Here is a 19,915-nt window from a genome sequence, read left to right on the forward strand (position 1 = left end):
CTAAGTGCAGCACTTTATTCCCCGCCCCCCAATAATGAATGGCAATCATGCACTTATGTAAATGTAAGAATGTAAAGGACTACACTCAAGCCCCCACCACTGGCATGGGGGAGAAAACTGTTTTGTGAACCTCAGCCATTAAGAATCAAGCCTGTTTGATTCCATCTCATATTCAGTTTCTTGGTCACACTTGTGTGTGATATTATGCTGGGATTCTCTCTCTCTCTCTCTCTCTCTCTCTCTCTCTCTCTCTATATATATATATATATATCTCCTGGATCGTGCTTTCAATTCGTAATAGACACCAGTCTTTAATAAAAATAAAGAGGGTGCTGGGTTATGCAATTTAATGCACCATGTTCCATAAAACATTTATTTTAAATTAAAATATGTATCTTCTGAACAAATATGCCTTAAGTACTTCTAGTTTCTTTGCTTCGGTAGTCATGCATGTCAGCATCAGAAACGTCAAAATATAATTTCCACTGGTGCTCTGCCTCTACTACATTAATAGGAAGATTTCATTGATTTGTCAAAATACTGCCTGGTCTGGAGAACACATGCTCCACACAGCTACTGCTAATGTTATGTACTGTGCAACCTTATAAAAGTCAGCTCCACAATTTGTTTTCCAAGTCAAGTTGAAATTTGGAACTCATTTATGCAAAATACAGCAGGTTAAAAATTGTAATGGTTAATAGTTAACTATTGTTATGGTGATATACTATATCCTTTGTTCCTTTGTTTTTTCTATTTTGTCTATTTCTTCATGGTTTTTTTTTTAAACCACTTTTGTGTGTGTTGCTAAATAAATAAATAAATAAATAAGTTGCTTCCTCCGCCAATCTTCTCATAAGTTTTCAGTGGCAAAAAATCATGGGCACGGCTGATTTCTAGAGAAGGAAACTCCAAACATGGTATTTGTTCCACTTTAATCACTGTTGTGAGCTTCAAGGTATGGCAAGGTATGTGAAATCTGTTGAATTATGGTTATGGGCCCAGCTGCTGAGTGGATGACTGCATATTTTTGGACTCTGAGAAAGGTTTGAAAACTCCTTCTTCTGTTAGCGTAGTTCTGTGGGTCTGGAAGAGTTCCAGAATGGTTGACCGGGTTCCTGAAGCTGAGAAGGCTCTGGTCTTCCCACAGCTAACAGATGAGAACTATAGTTTATGGTCTTTTCGGGTGGAGGCGCTTTTGACCTCTAGAGAAGTATGGACCTATGTAACTGATGACCCTCCTGACCCTGTGACTAATGCTTGGTCGAAAGGAGATGCAAAAGCCAGGGCGATAATTAATTTGGCAGTCAGCGACCAGCAAGTAGTCTATATAAGAAATAAGAAAACTGCCAAAGAAATGTGGGACAGTCTTGCAGCAGTGCATGTTAGAAAAGAGTCAGCGTCTGCATTGACGTTTTTCAAGCAGTTGTACCAGACGAAGTTGCAGCCTGGTGGTGATTTGGCAGCACACTTGAGACGTCTGGAGGCAATACGCGGCGAGTTAATTCGAAGGGACATGGAGATACCTGATATTCAGTATGTTTTTATCATCCTTTGTTCCCTTAATGAGGACTTTGATGGTATAGCTAGCCAGATATCTGCCGTTCCACCAGCACAATTAACTGTGGAAGGGGTAACGGCAAGATTAATGGGCGAGTTGGATAGAAGGGAGGCTTGTGCCATAAGCACTCCTGTTTCCAGAAAGAATGAGGAACGCCATATGCAAACCTGTGGTGATACAACTGCATTTAAAGCTGCAAAGCGTTGTTGGTTCTGCAATAAGCAAGGACATTTTGCAAGGGACTGCAGATCCAAAAGAAAGCAAAGTTCTCCCAAGCCTGTTTCTGTTCGTCAATCACGGTCGTCAGCCCAGCAGCCGACATCGTACCGTAAGGACAGAAACGAGCCGCGAGCTTTTCACGCTCGGACTAAAGATCGTAAAAGAATTAAAGATGCCAAGTGGAAGTCTTTTGTTATCGACTCAGGAGCATCGCAGCACGTCTGCAATGATCGAAGCTTGTTTATTTCTTTCGAAGAGGAAATTGGTAATGTACATTTAGCCAATTCACAAGTCCTGCAGTCGCTTGGCAGGGGTACCGTTAAACTTGACTCTTTAAACATTACAATAGCGAACTGCATTTACTGCCCGTCAGTGGACAATTTATTGTCAGTAAGGTGTTTTGCTCATCAAGGGATAACTGTGCGTTTCTTAAAGTCAATGTGTGAGTTTTTCGAGGGGAACAAACGTCTATTATATGCCCGGGAATCTGATGGTTTATATAGACTGTATTTTCGAACCTACTCCCAATCGCCTATAAATTGCAGAGCAGCACAGTCAAGCCAGGGGTTGAGGAATGTAAGGCCACATTCTGGGTGTGTCCACGAGGCGCACAGAATTCTGGGACACCTGAATTTTGCTGATGTAATTAAGACACAGAATATTGTCAATGGCCTCAACTTAAAACCATGTAAATTCTTTATGCAGTGTCTATCCTGTTGCAAGAATAAGATTAAGGTTGCATGCAAGGGTAGGTGCTCAGATAGGAAAGTAACTGAGCCATTTCAGCGTGTACATTGTGATTTAGTTGGGCCTCTCCCACCATCATTAGGAGGTTCTAAGTACTGGCTTACTCTCATAGACCAGTATAGCAGATATTGTTGGACTTATGCAATAGCTGAGAAGTCCCAAGCATTTGAGAAGTACAAGGTTTTTTGCAACTGGGTAAAAACACACTTTAACAAACCAATTAAGAACCTGTTTTCTGACCGGGGTGGGGAATTTGTTTCTGAAGATTTTGAGAAATTCCTGGAAGCGCAGGGGACTACTCATGAGTTATCTTGCCCCCGAAGTCCCTGGCAAAATGGGCTTGTTGAAGTTGTGCAGCGTGACCTGCAGGCAGGGGTTAAAACTTATCTGCACGATGCTAATCTGCCCAAAGACTTTTGGGCTGAAGCGCTCCATGCCTTTTGTTATGTTAGAAATCGCAGTTATCATTCTGGTTTAGATGTCACCCCCTATGAGAAGCTGTTTAAAAAAACGCCCTAATCTGAAATACCTACGCATTTGGGGTTCAGATGTAATTATGCATTATCCTGCTAAGCAGAAATTGGGTGAACGTAGTGTCCAGGGAAAATTAATGGGCTACCAGCAGGGGGCGTACAGAATTTACATACCAGCAACTGGCAAATTTCATATTACCAGAAGCATGATACAAACTGTAAATTGGAATGGAGTTGCTGTTTTCCAAGATACTGATGGTATAAATGATACTGAGGAAGAAGAGGAAGCAGCAGCAGCAGCAGGAGAAAATGGTGCTTCTGAATTAATGGGGAAAGACAAAAAGCCTGTTGAATCTGATAATTTGTTTGATGATTTAAAGTCACAGGCATCTGAGGGGAGGTTAGATTCTCTTGAGTTTTCTGACCGTGAGCTTAGCCTACAGGCACCTCTTCAGTCTGACAATGATGATTTACAACCTGAAACTAGTAGTTCACTCAGTCCCATTAAGTCTGAGGAGTCTGACTCTCCTTCCGGACTGAGACGTTCAGATAGAAAGAGGCAGAAGCCACAACGTTTCGCAGATGAACATTTTAATACTGTGTATGCCAATAAGGTGATTTTTGAGCCAAAAAGCTACAAAGATGTTCAGAATTTACCTAAGCACCAAGCTGTAAATTGGTATAAAGCTATGAACTCTGAGATAGCTTCTTTAAAAGAGCATAACACTTGGTCTCTTGTACCACAAACCCCAGATATGAGACTTATTGATTCAAAATGGGTTTATAGAGTTAAAATGAGAAAGGCAAAAATGGATCTTTTCTAGTTCATCAAACTGCAAAAATTGATGATCTTGTGGAAATGCTATGTTTAGAAAATGCAAATGGGAAGGAAACGCCTATGGTGTGTGGTTTCACCTTTACAGGTGAAGATAAGCCATTTCCTAACAAAACTTTGTATCGTTCTGCTATAGGCAAGCTAAATTTTATTCAAAGAATCTCAAGACCAGATATAACTTATGCTTTTCACTTTCTGGCAAAATTTGTGGAAAAGCCCACTACACAATGTTTCTCTGCTCTTAAGAGAGTGGTAATGTACCTTAAACATACCAAACATTATAGGTTGCAGTTTACACCCAGTATTGATAAAGGTTTTGAAATTTTCTGCGATGCATCTCATGCAGTGGAACAAAATAATTGCAGGGGTGTGTCTGGTATGGTGTTTTGTTATAACGGTTGTCCATTTGAATGGAAGTCCCAGACACAAACCATTATTTGTCTCTCCACAACAGAGAGTGAATTATGTGCATGCGTTCAGGCCACTCGTGATGTAGAATGGTATCTGCAAGTATTTGCAGACCTACAGATGCAAGTAACACTACCAGTAAAAGTTTACCTTGATTCCCAGAGTGGACTTGCTATCCTGTGTTCAGAGACCAATACGCAGCGCACTAGAGTCTTAAGATTACGTTTAGAATTTGTAAAGAAACTAATTGCTGATGAAATGGTTGTATTTAAATATGTTCCAGGTAACAATCAAATTGCGGACATTTTTACTAAAGCACTTCCAAAGGTTACACATGAAAAACATGTACAAAGTATGCTTTATGTTTTTGTTCCACAATGATGAACCGCAGGGGAAATGTTGAATGGTTTCTTTAAATGTAAAGGTTCATCATTGTTCCACTCCATGTGTATGTCTTTAAGGGGCCAGAGCAAGGGCCAGAGAAAACTAACGAGACCCAGCTTTACAGCTGTGAAACGTAGCAGGTGCTGCTGAGTTGTATTTGATTAAGGCGTGTCAGCATTTGGGTAGAGTATATAAGGAGCAGCACCTAGCTCTCCCATTACCCTGGGGGATGGGTTGGTGGTTGGGTCTGGTTTGGTTTGTTGATGTATTTAGTGTAAATGGAGTTTTTGTTTTTCTTATTAAAACGTTCTTTAAGTTATTTTTGAGTCCCTTTTTAATGCATGGTCTCCCCAGCAAGCTCTCTGCAGCGCTACCATACTGCAAAAAGCCAACAAAATCAACGTTTCAAAATCCTATTCTGAAGTGGCCAGAAGATGCGTCCTTAGACTACTGCACAGTTATGGGATGGAGACATGCTGGTGTGGTTGGAGGGGCCGGCTGAAGATCTCACTGTTCCAGGTGCCCATAAAAAATCCCTAGCTCAGGTGGCTTTTAAAAAGGAATGGACAACTTCACAGTGATTAGGTCTATCTGGAACAGAGGTGATGAGCCTCAGCCCCCGGGGTCCAAATGCAGCCCTGCAGGTCTTTTCACCTGGGAATCTCTACTTTGGCAACCACCCCAGGCCACATACCCTGCCCAGCCACAACCTCGCTTCCCAGGACACACCCATCAATAGGCCTTGCTTCACATTTTCCTTGACTATTTCTGCCTGGCTGGACGGTGTCTCTGAACTCTGATAATGACTCTTGCTTGTCTGGTTAGAGGATTAAGGTGTAGGGGTGGGTGGGTGGGTAGGTGTGTAGATCAGGCTTCCTCAAACTCGGCTCTCCACATGTTTTGAGACTACAGTTCCCATCATCCCTGACCACTGGTCCTGCTAGCTAGGGATCATGGGAGTTGTAGGCCAAAAACATCTGGAGGGCCGAGGTTGAGGAAGCCTGGTGTGGATAGTACCCTAATATACAGAGATAAAATTTACATTCATTGATCTGACATTTGCCTCAGGTCCTGCCCACCACCAACGTGTGGCTTCTGGAAGCTTGACCAGAAAGGAATGTGCTGCTCAGGCTGATATAGGTCCAACCCCAGCCCTGGATTCAAAACCACCAAGTCTAGAAGTCATTTATCTCTGACTATCGGATACACCAGGGGCAGTTGCTGCCTTCGTGTCTGGTTTGTGAGCTACGCAGAGTCATTTGGTTGGCATCTATGGCAAACAGGATGCCGAACTACAGTAGATGAGCCCTTGATTTGATCCAGCAAGACTCTTTCATGTCAGAGATGGAGGACCACGATGCCAACTTCCTACAGCTCCAATGGTTGGGGAGGATGGGAGTTGTAGTCTAACAACATCTGAAAGAACACAGTTTGCCCATCCATGATTTATGCTCTTCAATCTACAGTTGGCCCTGAAAGTTATGGTTGAGGACAGGTTAATTTGGAGCATGTTTTCCTCCCTAGGTTGTCCTCTTCTGTCACCTGACATAGGGCACACGTGGCCATGATTCACCTTTATGGGTCCAGATTGGGGCTCCAAATGGGAGAGGCCAAAGCATGACCTCAGTGTAGGGGCAGGGGATAAATTCAGTTCAGTACATGTTTAAAAGTGAATCTATCCAATTCACACTGAGAACTGAAATGCAGCCATCCTTCAAAATTTGCAGTTGTCCAAATCTTGTGATACAGTTCTCTTAACAAACAGAATTTACAAAATGCACATAATTAGGTAAAAGAGTAGATATTGGGGAAAAGACATTAAAAATGCATTTTATTCATCAAAACCGCATACAAAATGTGTTTCTCAGGAGAAACGTGTGCTAAAATGCTGTGGAATTTTAAATATTTTTTTGGGGGGGAGGGATGAAAATTGCTGCAGAAATATGGAGAACTGAATTTAAAATTGGAAAAAATATGAAACAGAGAGAACCAAAAGTGAACAGATTCTTTCATCCCTGGGTGGAAAAAGGGAAATGCACTATCCTAATCCTTTATTCTATTATTCTTCCATCTCTCTATCTCTCTCTTTTTCTCTTGCAGAGCTGAGCACCAGGGGTCAGTGCAATGACAGCAAGGGAGGGTAGGCAGAGAAAAGAAATAATCTCCCCGTTTCCAAGCCATTCTTGGATTTTGAGCATCTAGAATTGATCTGTCCAGGTGAAAAAAAATGGACAGGTGACATTTCTAAGACCCAATCTTAATAGAGTTTAACATTTGTATAGCACTTTCCAACGTTCAATGATTTCCATGTGCTTTATCTAGTTCTAATCCGTATAACAACTCTGTGAAATCAGTCAGTAATGTTATCCTCCCCACATGCCCATTTTACAGATGGGGAGGCCGAGACTGGCTTGCCCAAGGCCACCAAATGAGTTCATGGCAGGGGCAAGATTCAAAAGGTGGATTTCTTGGTTCATAGGTCACAGTGCTACACACCTATGGAGGGGGAGGGGAGCCCTACTGAGTTCAAGGAAGCATGCCCTGGTAAGGCCCCTTCTGCACTATGGCAGAATCTTGCCACGAATTGGTGGGTCAATTAAAAGGGTTTGTTCCTAATGCAATATGCGGAGCTGAACAAGACTGAATAATGCAGGAAGCACACACCCTGCTGGCCTGCTATTCCCGTGAAAAACCACATGTTTACAGCAGCCCGACCGATTCCTTTGAGCTGACAAAAGTGGGGACTACTTCCCTTGTCATGCTGTCCTCCACATATATCAGGCCAACCTTCCCACTACACACACGTGCATCAGCCAACATATGCATGCATCAGTGTCCAAAAATGTTTTCCCACACAGAACATCTTTGCAGGTGAAAATAGTCCACAGCCTTACCTTCTGTTGCACTGGTATAAAAATCCACTACACTGAGCCAAATGGTGAAACAAAGATACAGCTTTATCATTGGGAAAGAGCAGAATTGTGTCAGCCTGCTCACTGCTTAAGTGCACCCACATGCTACCCCACAGAATGCTGCTTGCAATCCTGCCTATACAGAAGTTTGTGGCCAAATTTCCATTAACTTTTAACGGAAGCAGTTTGGAACCCAAAATATTTTTCCACATTTCTCTGGCAGTATAAAACGGCCCCTCTGATTTGACATATGTTTATCCATAACTCCTACCAATCCAAATATAGGATATAGATGCCCCTCTTTTCCTAGTTCATTTATGCACGTAGCTTTCTCATTTTCCCATACTTAATTACTCGTTTAGCCAAACTTGCCTGACTCATCCAACACACTGAACTTGAACAAGCTGTTTGGAAGTCCTATTGTTTTCAGTTACACTTCTAAAGGTTAAGGTGTCAATGTCAGTTTAGTAGATAGGTAGCCGTGTTGGTCTGCCATAGTCAAAATAAAAAAATTCCTTCCAGTAGCACCTTAAAGACCAACTAAGTTAGTTCTTGGTATGAGCTTTCAGTTGTCAATTTGTAAGGCTATGTGCCTAGGCGTATTTTCTTAGCGTAAGCTCCGCTGCAGTTAGTTGAGTTAACTTTAAAGAGGTTCAGGTATTGCAGCAATTCAGGTAATAACAGTGCAATCCTATACACATTTACTCAGGAGTAAGTCACAATGAGTTCAGAGGGGCTTGTTTGTATATTCAGGGTGCAATCCTGTACATTGCTACAGGATTGCACCCAAAATATGCTGCATATAGTTCATACAGTGTAATATTATGTAAATTTACTCAGAAGTAAACCCCACTGTGTCCCATGGGGCTTGCTCTCTGGAAAGTCTACATACTATGGCAGCCCAAATCACCTTCTATTGTCACATTTTCCTTTCTTAGAGCAGGATAAAACTTTTCTTCTAATGTAACCACAACACTTCCTGTACACATCATCAGAGATCACTATCTTTAAAACGAACAGTCACGTTACAAAAATACTACAACCAGGCAGTTGGCTTTTGCACAAAGCATGTTTCAAAAAGCTGAGTAATATAATAGTGAGTGGGTAAGTTTCTTTTGGAAACTTCCACTTTGAAGATTTTACGCTAACACTGAGAAGAAGCAAACAGCAATGTGACTTGAGTTTTTTACAATCTTACCTAAAACCTCCATATGTAATTCTGCAGAAAAGGGGGGGGGAGAACCCCTCCTGAGCTCCTGGGATCTCCAGCAGCCCAGCACTCAAACAAGTTGTTTCTGAATTGCTCTGCAAAAGTTTGGGCTCTGCAAACCTGGCTTACCAGTAGCGCAGAAATCACAAAAAGGAAAACACAGGTAGTAAATAATAACAAATAATCCAAACTTGCTTGCTGTTTTCAGGCCTGCTGCTACAGTGTATCTCCTGGTCGGATTTCCTTTCAGCAAAGCGACGGAGCAGTTAAACGATTCGCTGGTAAGGATCAGAGTGTGCGAACGCGTTTCAGAAAATAATACCCGGACACGACCTGAAACTTACCGGGGCGCGAAGTTTTTCTTTCCCGTGGATTTGGTGCCTGCTTACAGAGTCCGATGCTTGTTTCGCCTTCCCAAAAGACTCTCACCCGCCGCAGTCAACTCCTCATAAGCGAAAGAAAACCCCAAAGCAATCTAGCAATCCTTGGAAACATTGAAGAGCATGAAGGAAAGGGGAGGAGGACAAAGGAGTCCGGAAAAGTGGCGTTCCTCCCCCCGCCAGCAGCGAAAGTCGGCTTGCTGTGCGCTCGGCACCACCCTCCAGCTCTGAGCTCACAGAAGCTGCTCTCTGGAAAGGTTGATTGGAGAGGAAAGGCGTTCCCCGTGACCGTCCGCACGGACGTACAGGATGTAACCCGGGCAGATCAGGCTGGCGACTAAGTCGCACACAGCGCTGGCTGCTAAGGCGAACTTGCTGCAACTTTACGCGCGTGTCTCTGTGTTTCTGTAATGACATTCGGCGAAAGGAATTGGCTATGTTGTGTTGCTGCGTCGAGTTTTAAAAGAATCCATTTTAGTGCCCAAAGTGGGGATATTATCTGTTCAGCTGGAGGCTATTGGTCTGTTTTGACTGCTGTTCTGTAATACTTGGGTTTTTACCTGCTGCAGGCTGCCCTGAGAATTCTCTACTAACTAAGGAGATTAGAAAAATAAACCTGCAATCCTGCCCATTAAGCTGGGAGTAAGTTTCATTGAACTCAACAGGGCTTACTTCTGAGTAGACTGTATATAGGCTTGCACTGTGAATATATACTTATTTAAGGATTTTTAAGTTGCAACCTCTGCCAGAAAACAGCAGCCAAAGAGGAATAAAAAGGAACGTCAAAATGTGACTACAGATTAACTAGGTTTAGGTCCCAAACCTGTTTTCATTGAGAGGGTCATAGACTAACTGAATTGTAGAGATGGAAGGGACCCTGAGGGTCATCTAGTCCACCCCCACCCCACAACACAGGAATCTAAACTAAAGCATCTATGACAGGTGACCATCCAAGGAAGGGGCGTCCACAACCTTCTGAGAGAGACTGTACCATTGTCAGACAACTCTGTCAGAGTCAGGTACAGTGATGCAGATAGGTAATTTTAGATAATGGTTTTATGTGGGGTGGGTAGGGGGCTCCCTTACTTCAAAATGTGGTGTGTTGGCCCTGTTGCATTTGGGGACTGTTGTGCTCATTCTGCTGAGTACTGATAACCCTGCCCTGATAACACCTGGTTAGCAATGGGGTGTGTGAAGTAATAATACATAGCCGTCCTGTGGTGCAGCAATAAAACTGCTAGCACATTTGCAAAGCTAAGCAGGGTCTGGTATGGTTTCAAATTGGATGGGTGACCACATGTTGAGATACCTTCTTTGAGGGGCTTAGACTAGACCAGTGTTTCCCAACCACTGTTCCGCGGCACACTAGTGTGCCGTGAGATGTTGCCTGGAGGGAGGCGGGTGAGTCGGGCGGCGAGAGGTGGGGCGGCGGCGGCGAGGAGAGGCCGCCCAGCCCGGGGCTCTCGCCGTCTGCCTGCCTGGCTGCCTGCGAGCTCGGCGGGCAGCGCCTCCGTCCGCAGCGCCCGCCTCGCGGCTCTCATTCCCTGCCCCTGCCAAAGCTCACCCAGCCAAGTCGCGCTCTCCTTCCTGCCTCGCTTTGCTGCCTCCTCCCCCCCCACCCCCAAAGCTTGGAGGTTCCCCGGCAAGGGGGAGGGAAAAAAATTGAAACTTACACTTTCGTGCGTCCCTCCCGGCGTGACGCTGTGCGCTGACGTCACGGGGCTGTAATGGTGGTGTGCCTCGAGATTTTTTTCATCAAACAAGTGTGCCTTTGCCCAAAAAAGGTTGGGAAACACTGGACTAGACCAGTGTTTCCCAACCGGTGTTCCGCGGCACACTAGTGTGCCGTGAGACGTTGGCTAGTGTGCCGTGGGAGGGAGGCGGGCGAGTCGGGCGGTGAGAGGCAGCGGCGGCGAGGATCCGCGTCGAGCCAGGGCGGCTCCGCGGTGGTGGTGCCGAGGTTTCTCTCTCCATTCTCCCCTCACACACACACACAGGAAATAACACAGGATCAGCTGACAGGACCCGGCCAATGGGGCGGCGGCGGGGCAGCGTGTGCAAAAGGGAGGAGCGCGAGACAGTGGACGAGGAGGAGGCCGGCATGTCCGGGCAGCAGCAGCAACAACAGCAGCAGCAACTCCCGGCGACGGCTCCTCAAGCCCCGGGCAACCCTACTCCCTCACCGGCCTCGGCCGCCCTCCTGCTCCACCCGCCGCCGCCTCCCCCGCCGCCGCCGGCCACCTCGGCCCCGCCGCCGCCCCCTCCTCCGCCCGCTATCGCCGCCACCACCACAACAGCCGCCGCCGCCTCAGCTGCCGCCGTCCCTCAGTCTCTCGTTTTGCTGCCTCCTCCCCCCCACCCCCAAAGCTTGGAGGTTCGCCAGCAAGGGGGAGGGGAAAAAATTGAAAACTTTCACTTTCGTGCGTCCCTCCCGGCGTGACGCTGCGCGCTGACGTCACGGGGCTGTAATGCCGCGAGATTTTTTTCCTCAAACAAGTGTGCCTTTGCCCAAAAAAGGTTGGGAAACACTGGACTAGACGACCCTCAGGATTCCTTCCAGCTCTATAATTCTATGAGTGTAGTTAAGACATCGGCAGAGAGGAACTATACAGTTGAACTGATTCACAACTTCTAGTATGGTCACCCATGTTCTTTCATATGAATGAACAATCCCTGGTGCAGCATTTGGTGGGACCTTTTGGAAAGCTGTGGCTGCAAGACTGAAGGAAGAGAGCACCCCTCCCGCTTCAAAATTAAGGATGGGTGGGAATCAGACCTCCCCCCCCCTTAGTTCTGTCTGATTGGCACTGCAGCATAACAGTAACTGCCACTGACTTTGTATGAGCAGCTGTAATAAAAGTCAGTAATCAGTAGTTCGGACGCTAGTCCAAAGTTCAAAACTGTTGTCCAAAAGTAGCTAAATAATTTGGAAGTAAAATGTAGATGTCCCTGGTAGGGAGAGAGAGAGAATGTTTCTGCTCCAACAACAACAACAAATACCCTGCCCATCCGGCTGGGCTTCCCCAGCCACTCTGGGCAGCTTCCAACAAAATATTAAAATACAATAATGCATCAAACATTAAAAGCTTCCCTAAACAGGGCTGCCTTCGGATGTCTTCTAAAAGTCTGGTAGTTGCTGTTCTCTTTGACATCTGGTGGGAGGGCGTTCCACAGGGCGGGTGCCACTACCGAGAAGGCCCTCTGCCTGGTTCCCTGTAACTTGGCTTCTCACAGTGAGGGAACCGCCAGAAGGCCCTCGGCGCTGGACCTCAGTGTCCGGGCAGAACGATGGGGGTGGAGATGCTTCTTCAGGTATACTGGACCGAGGCCGTTTAGGGCTTTAAAGGTCAGCACCAGCACTTTGAATTGTGCTCGGAAACGTACTCGAGAAGCACAATACAGTACTTATATGTAACTGTAATGTTAATTTCTTCCTGAAGAGGTCACATGCATTGCCATCTATGGGTGATTTGGCAAGCTTACCAACACGGATGGCAAATAAAAACAACTCAGCCCCTGATGAACTGAAGAAGCGTATAAATTAGGCCACCTACTGAATGTTGGATCAGAAATTTCCATGTTCTAAGCCCACCCCAATTGTCCAATTTATGCACAAGCTACATAAGCTTTCTAGGTATCATCCTCCTTCTTTATACAGACTAGTGTTGTGCTGGAATAATAATAAATAAAAACAATATCCATTATTGTGTGTGACATATTATGTCCGAATTATATAAACCTGAGATGATTGGTCCTGTTGACCCCAGGCTTGTCTACTCTGACTGGAAGCCCTGCTCTGAGGTGCCAGGCAGAAGTCCCACCCAGTCCTGCTACCCTGGATGGTTTTAATTGGATATACTAGGGACTGCACCTAAAATTTCCTGAATGTGAAGCAGTACCACCATGCTGTGATCCTTCCCCATTAAAGCTGGCTGAGGATACAGATCCAGAATAGACCCAGCATTGAAGTACGGTAATTACAAATCCACATTTGGCTTAAAGTAAATCGAGCACAAGAAGTTCTATCACAGCATTTATTGCTATAAAAACCAAATTAACCTGGATGCATGGCTGATGGGAAAACAAGCACATTCACTCTCTTTCAAATTCTGCTTGGAGATTGCCTGCCGTATATCACAAGAACTATCTTTGGTAACAATGAAATATTTTTTCTTTACCTTTCTGAACATTTAAGGGTTATAATCCTTTCCCACAACGTAACATCCTTATAAAATAAATATTTTTAAAATGTTCTCATACTTCTAAATTGTTTGCACTGACAGAGCGATCTGCTTAGCACTATGCTGAATTCTTCCCTAGATAACTGAAATATTTGTCACTGGTAAGTGTAGCTATTTTTTAAAGCGACAGCAACCATTATTGAAGGGATCCTGTCTAATGCAGATTATGAACACAACTTTAATGAGAACTGCCTATACCTCCTTGTGCATTTCCTCATGCCTAACAATGAAACAATGAACTGGTAGGGATGGATGAATCGTTCTATTTCTGGTCCGTGACAATGATGCATGCTTCATTGATAAATCCACTGCCCCATTTTTTGGCATTAATCTGCTTTTTAAAATTCACATGCAAATTACACATTTGAACACACCCAACATGCATTTCTAAACATATTTAATTCCATAGCACACGTTTTTGGCACATTTTTCAAGCCAAATAACAACGCTGCAAAATTCAGAGAAGTGCAAAATCGAAAGGATGGTTATATACCAGTCAACACATTTGTCTGAGAGGCAGGGGTCAGGGGTCAGTTCACAGAGGAATTCACAGAAATAGGAGCCCTTATGCACACTTAGTATTAAGTAATCTGAATGTGAACTCCTATGATGGGTTTGCGACACCCTGTCCTGTTGTCATACTATTAGTTCACAAGCCTGGTTCCCCCACTCCTGTGAACTGTTGAAGCTTTAGATGTCCCAGAAAGATGGGGCAAAAATAACTTTTATAACCACTTGCATAATACGGCATCACACGACAAGCAAGCAACAGCCAAATCAGCATGGAAATAGGGTTATACAAGTAGGACTCAAAACAAGAGGCTCCAGTTCCATGTTTTAGTCAGTTGGCTATGTCCTCCATCGACTCCACTCCTCTTTCCTCCTGGCCTTTTTGTCATCCTTCTGCAAGAGTCAGCCAGCATTGCGTGACCCCACTGAACAAGCTTGGTCCACGTTTGGATGTTTTGGGAAGTTCCCTCCAAATGGTTGTTTTCTCTAACGATTTCCACGTGTGTACTTCTGCAAATTTTGGTGTTTTCCTCAGCCTACTGATACCTCCCTCTTGCTTGAAGATGGCTCCATCTTGGCTCCATAAGAAATGGCGCTCAGTTGTGAACATCAGAAATGGAGGGGATGATATGGAAACATATTCCTTTTTACTTGTAAAAAAAAAAAAATGGAACGGCTTGAAACCATGCAATTATCAGGTGGATGAATGGGTCTTTGTCATGGGTCACCTTTTTGTATGGTATCAGTTTGTTTGCTTTAATGTACTTGCTAGTTTTTGTTTCTTACTGTTTTGCTGGATTTTTTGGTACATCACCTTAAGACAGTTGTGTAGAAGGTGATTAACAAATTACAGTGGTACCTCGGGTTACATACGCTTCAGGTTACAGACTCCGCTAACCCAGAAATAGTGCTTCAGGTTAAGAACTTTGCTTCAGGATGAGAACAGAAATTGTGCTCCGGCGGCGTGGCCGCAGCAGGAGGCCCCATTAGCTAAAGTGGTGCTTCAGTTAAGAACAGTTCCAGGTTAAGTACGGACCTCTGGAACGAATTAAGTACAACCTGAGGTACCACTGTAATAAGAAGAACAATAAATATCACGTAACACTGATTGCTTTTTATTGCTCCTGGTATTTACCGCATTTTTTGCTCTATAAGACTCACTTTTTCCCTCCTAAAAAGTAAGGGGAAATGTGTGTGCGTCTTATGAAGCGAATGCAGGCTGCGCAGCTACCCCAGAAGCCAGAACAGCAAGAGGGATTGCTGCTTTCACTGCGCAGCGATCCCTCTTGCTGTTCTGGCTTCCGAGATTCATTCAGAATATTTTTTTTCTTGTTTTCCTCCTCCAAAAACTAGGTGAGTCTTGTGGTCTGGTGCGTCTTATAGAGCGAAAAATACGGTATATCCCATGTCAGGGAACTGCCATCGGAAGGACAGGTGGTGGAAGGGCTCACGGAGGTTGGGAGAGACTCGGCAGCTGAAGAGGGAACCAGCAGGGGGAGAGGAGGGTCTCTGAGGGGAAGTGAGCAGGAGGGATGGCTCAGAGACACTTCCAGCGAGAACAGCGGGGAGGTTTCTGGACCTCCCATAGGGACACCCACTCCTCGCCGGAAACTGTCACGCCGTGAGTCCAGAAGACATGTTTCCGTTAAGGAGCTTTTATGTTGGAAGTGATTCCGGAAGCAACCACTGTCGGAATCTGCAAGTGACTAAGAGGAGCCATGTCTGAGGGGCTCCGTCACAGACAGAGGTTTGCGGACTTGACCAAACTCTGAGGGACTAGGATTTTACGCACAAGCAGCTCATCATCCCATCACATCCCATTTTCATCTAAAAACACTCCCAAATCACAATAGAATATTGAAACAAACACACAAATTTAAAAATATCAAACTTGAGACAAGAGCTTTTTCGCCAGCCAGAACTCTCAGGTGGGTGACATTGCCATTCTAAGAGAACAAGGGAGGTGTTCATAGAGAGCTCTGGCACCTCTTTTTCTAGAAAAATAGCACTGGCTGAGGACATTAACTGGCTGCAGCTACAGAGCCAGCTTGCTTCATTGAGTCTAGCTTTGGATTCTCCAAGAAATGCAATCTCTCTAGGAGATAAGGAGTCACCTTCACATGACAAGCTAACTATACAATGTACCACCCTGGGCTAACAGCCACATAAACCTTCTTTGCTGACAAATCAGAATTCCTCTTGCTGCATTCTTGAAAAGACTCCAGCTAAACAGGTTGGCACTTGTACAGATGTTATCAGCCATTGTTTGCTTATTTAGCACATGGATTTCCCTATTTTTCTATCATGGAACTCCTATCTGAAACCCTTCTAGTCTATGTAGACAAAGCGGTACCTACTGTCCAATGGGAGTGGCAGGGCAGAAACAGGGCCGGCCCTCCCATGATGTGGGCTGAGGCAGCTGCCTCAGGAGCAGCAGCCACCAGGGGAGAGGAGGAGTCCTGTGCATGTTTGCTGCTTGCTCCCTCACTAACAAATAAGGTTTCATAAGTATGATCTAGAGAAGCATGTGCTTAGCTATAATCAGTGGCGTAGCGTGGGGGGTGCAGGGGGGGGGCCGGCCGCACCGGGCGCAACATCTGGGGGTTAGGGTTAGGGGGCGCAAATCCATGGGTTAGGGGGCGCAAATCCACGGGTTAGGGGGCGCAAATTACTTGCCTTGCCCCGGGTGCTGACAACCCATGCTACGCCACTGGCTATAATAATATAGAAAGAAAGAGTCACCAAAAGGGCGAATCACATTTTAGCCATCAATTTGGAAAAAAGCATTTGTAGGAACCATGGGGTTTTAAATAGAATAAATAGCAATAAGAACGAGCAATCTAAAAATGCATACAGAGAAGTACACCTGAAAAGAAATAAAAGATTCTTTTCTTTGGACGCTGCCAAAAATGCTCAGGTGTCGCAAAACACTGATAAAATTATGGACTAACATGCCATGCCTTGATAAATACCTTGAGAGATAAAACTGATTAAACATATAGCTTGTCATACAAAAATATGAGGAAGCCAGTATCAAACTTGGTGCTGTGAAGGTATTCATTAATGTTGCCCGTTAATTAATCCCAAGACTTAAGTATTAGATAGTGTTGGGAGCTGGAAAGAACAGTAGTGAAATAGGCACCAGTCAATCAAAATTCTGAATGCACCATATAATCATCCAACCCTTGAGCTGCTTCAAAGGCTGAGAGGAGCCCATCAACCTGCAACTACAATTTGAGACTGCTGGGTGAGCCAAGGTAGCTGTTGTAGTCAGATCTCAAAAATGAGCTATGCCTCTATAAGCTGATGATTACTGTGGGGTTTATTTGAAACAGGGAATTGACCCGGCTTTGAAGTGTTGCTTTGAGCAAGTCAAACAAGATCCAATTTGTTGCTGCTTTTTTATATATTAAAGGAGGACTCTAAATTTAAGCATCTCTTTGGATAGGCAAATTGCCTCAGAATAACCCAATGCACAGAATCTATTTCTAATCAGAAAGAGCTCTCCAAAGACAAACAAGAAATATGAAGTCAAGCAAGGTCACAAAGTAACAGGCTGCCATCTTGCTGAGCTTGTGCTAACCACCTAATGTTGACTTAATTAACTTTCCTATAGTATTAATTTGCTGTAGTAAGCTTCTTTAACACTCTCACCTTCATCTTCAGCTGCAATGATGTCTGTATCTACAATTGCTCACAGTCATCCTTGCCTTCCATCATTCTTCCACTCTGCTCTCAGACCGACTGTAAGCTTCTTGGGGCAGGAACCACCTTTTCGTTCATGCCGTATGTAAATAACCTCAGTAGTATCTAGACATGCACTAATATGCCCGGTACACCTGAAGGAGCATCTCCACCCCCATCGTTCTGCCTCGACAATGAGGTCCAGCTCCGAGGGCCTTCTGGCGGTTCCCTCACTGTGAGAAGTGAGGTTACAGGCAGAGGGCCTTCTCTGTCTGGGAATAAACAACTATCTGACTTTTAAAAGACAGCTGAAGGCAGCCCTGTTTAGGGAAGTTTTTAACGTTTGATGTTTTATTGTGTTTTTAATATTCAGTTGGGAGCTGCCCAGAGTGGCTGGGGAAACCCAAATCCAAGCATATGGGCGGGGTATATATTAATAATTATAATTATAATTAAATACCTGTTTTTAAGAATATTTTTAACACCTCTATTTGTCTTTTATTGATAATTTCAGGGGCGCCCTGTGCGACACTCAAATCCATACCCTCCAACATTTCTCCAATGAAAATAGGGACATCCTAAGGAAAAGTGGGACATTCTGGGATCAAATCACAAACCAGGATGGTTTCGCTAAATCAGGGATGTCCCTGAACAATATGGACACTTGGAGGTTGTGGAATAGCCTTCCCAAGGAAAATCACTTGGCAACATTTTTGCAGTCTTTGAGCTGCCAGATGAAGGCCTTGCTTTTCACCCAGTGCTTTTAAAAATGGGAGGTAACCTCTTTTTTCAAAAATCTGTTCTTGATTTTGAGATGCAGCAAGTTCATTTTCTTTGCCTTATGAAGCTGAACATTAAACTGAAAGAAGGAAAACTAAAATAAATGAAAAAGGCAAACTGAAACTGCAGTAAACTGTGCTTGTGCTGCAGTTTGAACACAGTGCATTAATAAAAAATGGGAAATTGGCAGATTGGTGCAGTGAAGGCTTCTGAAGCATTGGTGGAATACTATTTAGAAATGGACTGGTTGTGAAACTCTTGAAATGCCACTACAGCAAAGACAAAAGGTAGACTTAATAGCATGCTTGAAGGGACACGGGTGGTGCTGTGGTCTAAACAACTGAGCCTAGGACTTGCCGATCAGAAGGTTGGTGGTTCGAATCCCCGCGACAGGGTGAGCTCCCATTGCTCAGTCCCTGCTCCTGCCGGCCTAGCAGTTCAAAAGCACGTCAAAGTGCAAGTAGATAAATAGGTACGTCTCTGTCGGGAAGGTAAACAGCGTTTCCGTGCACTGCTCTGCCACATGACCTGGAAGCTGTATGCCAGCTCCCTCGGCCAGTAAAGTGAGATGGGCACCGCAACCCCAGAGTCGTCCACAACTGGACCTTATGGTCAGGGGTCCCTTTACCTTTAATAGCATGCTTAGCAGTCTTCTTCAAGAATGCCTTTGCTTTATCCACAACACCTGAAAACTAGTACCTCCCTTAATAGCATACTGTCAACAGCTACTAAAACTCCCAATCAACTGGCAGTTTCCCCTCACTGAACATCCGGCACATGTTTTTCACCAGAACTGCTTCATGAAATATTCTTGCAGCCTTGTTAAAAGTAGCTACAATTACACTATCATTTCCCCTCTCTTGCTCCCCTCCTCCGTTTGGTTTCGTTCGAGTGCAAACTCAAGTAGCAAATGAAGAGATTTGCTCTGGTCTATTAAATCCAAGGATCGCCAATTACTTATAGGCCTCATTTCTTGTCTCTCCAGATTGGTGCATTGAAGGTGAGCACTAGAGGAAGACCAGGAAATGGAGCAGATCTTCAGCAGAAGATCTTCGGAATTTATCCTGTTTTGAATGAAACTAAATTGTGGAACTGCAACAGAAAGAGGGAATTAATGCCTCTTCCAAAGGCATGATTAAAAGAGACGGGGCAGACCTGCAAACAGGAGCTTCTGGTTCCCTCCCCCCTGAAAGTTAAGAGCAGCTTCATAGCTGAGAGGAAGACTCCACCACCTTACACACAACTGGGCTCAATGTCTGCTGTGAGGAGGCTGCTATGTCGGAGCAATGATTCTTCAACATCAATTTTGTTGGACTGGTCATGTTGTGTGGATGCCTGATTATCGGCTTCCAAAGCATCTACTCTATTCCACACTTAAAAATGGAAAGTGTAATGTTGGTGGTCAACAAAAGATGTTTAAAGACTCTCTCAAGGCAAATCTAAAAATATGTAGTATAAACACTGACCATTGGGAAACACTGGCCTGCAAGTGCTCCAGTTGTAGAACAGCCTTTACCAAAGATGTTATGGGCTTTGAAGACACTCGAACTCAGAATGAAAGGGAGAAACATGCT

The 19,915-nt window shown here is 44.5% G+C and overlaps 1 protein-coding gene across 4 annotated transcripts in view; it reads right to left on the bottom strand.

The window, feature by feature from the left end:
- Nucleotides 1-19,915, bottom strand: part of RAB27B (RAB27B, member RAS oncogene family) — a 131,392-nt gene that overhangs the window by 31,436 nt on the left and 80,041 nt on the right. The window contains exon 1 of one of the 4 annotated variants that reach the window (XM_081213240.1): nucleotides 9,091-9,374. The exons of the other annotated variants lie outside the window; for them this stretch is intronic. The gene's annotated coding sequence lies outside the window, so the exon portion shown is untranslated. Of the gene's footprint in view, nucleotides 1-9,090; nucleotides 9,375-19,915 lie in introns of those variants that run through there. 4 annotated transcript variants of the gene reach the window in all.

Source organism: Podarcis bocagei (assembly GCF_964188305.1).
Source record: "Podarcis bocagei genome assembly, chromosome: 11".
Classification (NCBI taxonomy): domain Eukaryota; kingdom Metazoa; phylum Chordata; class Lepidosauria; order Squamata; family Lacertidae; genus Podarcis; species Podarcis bocagei.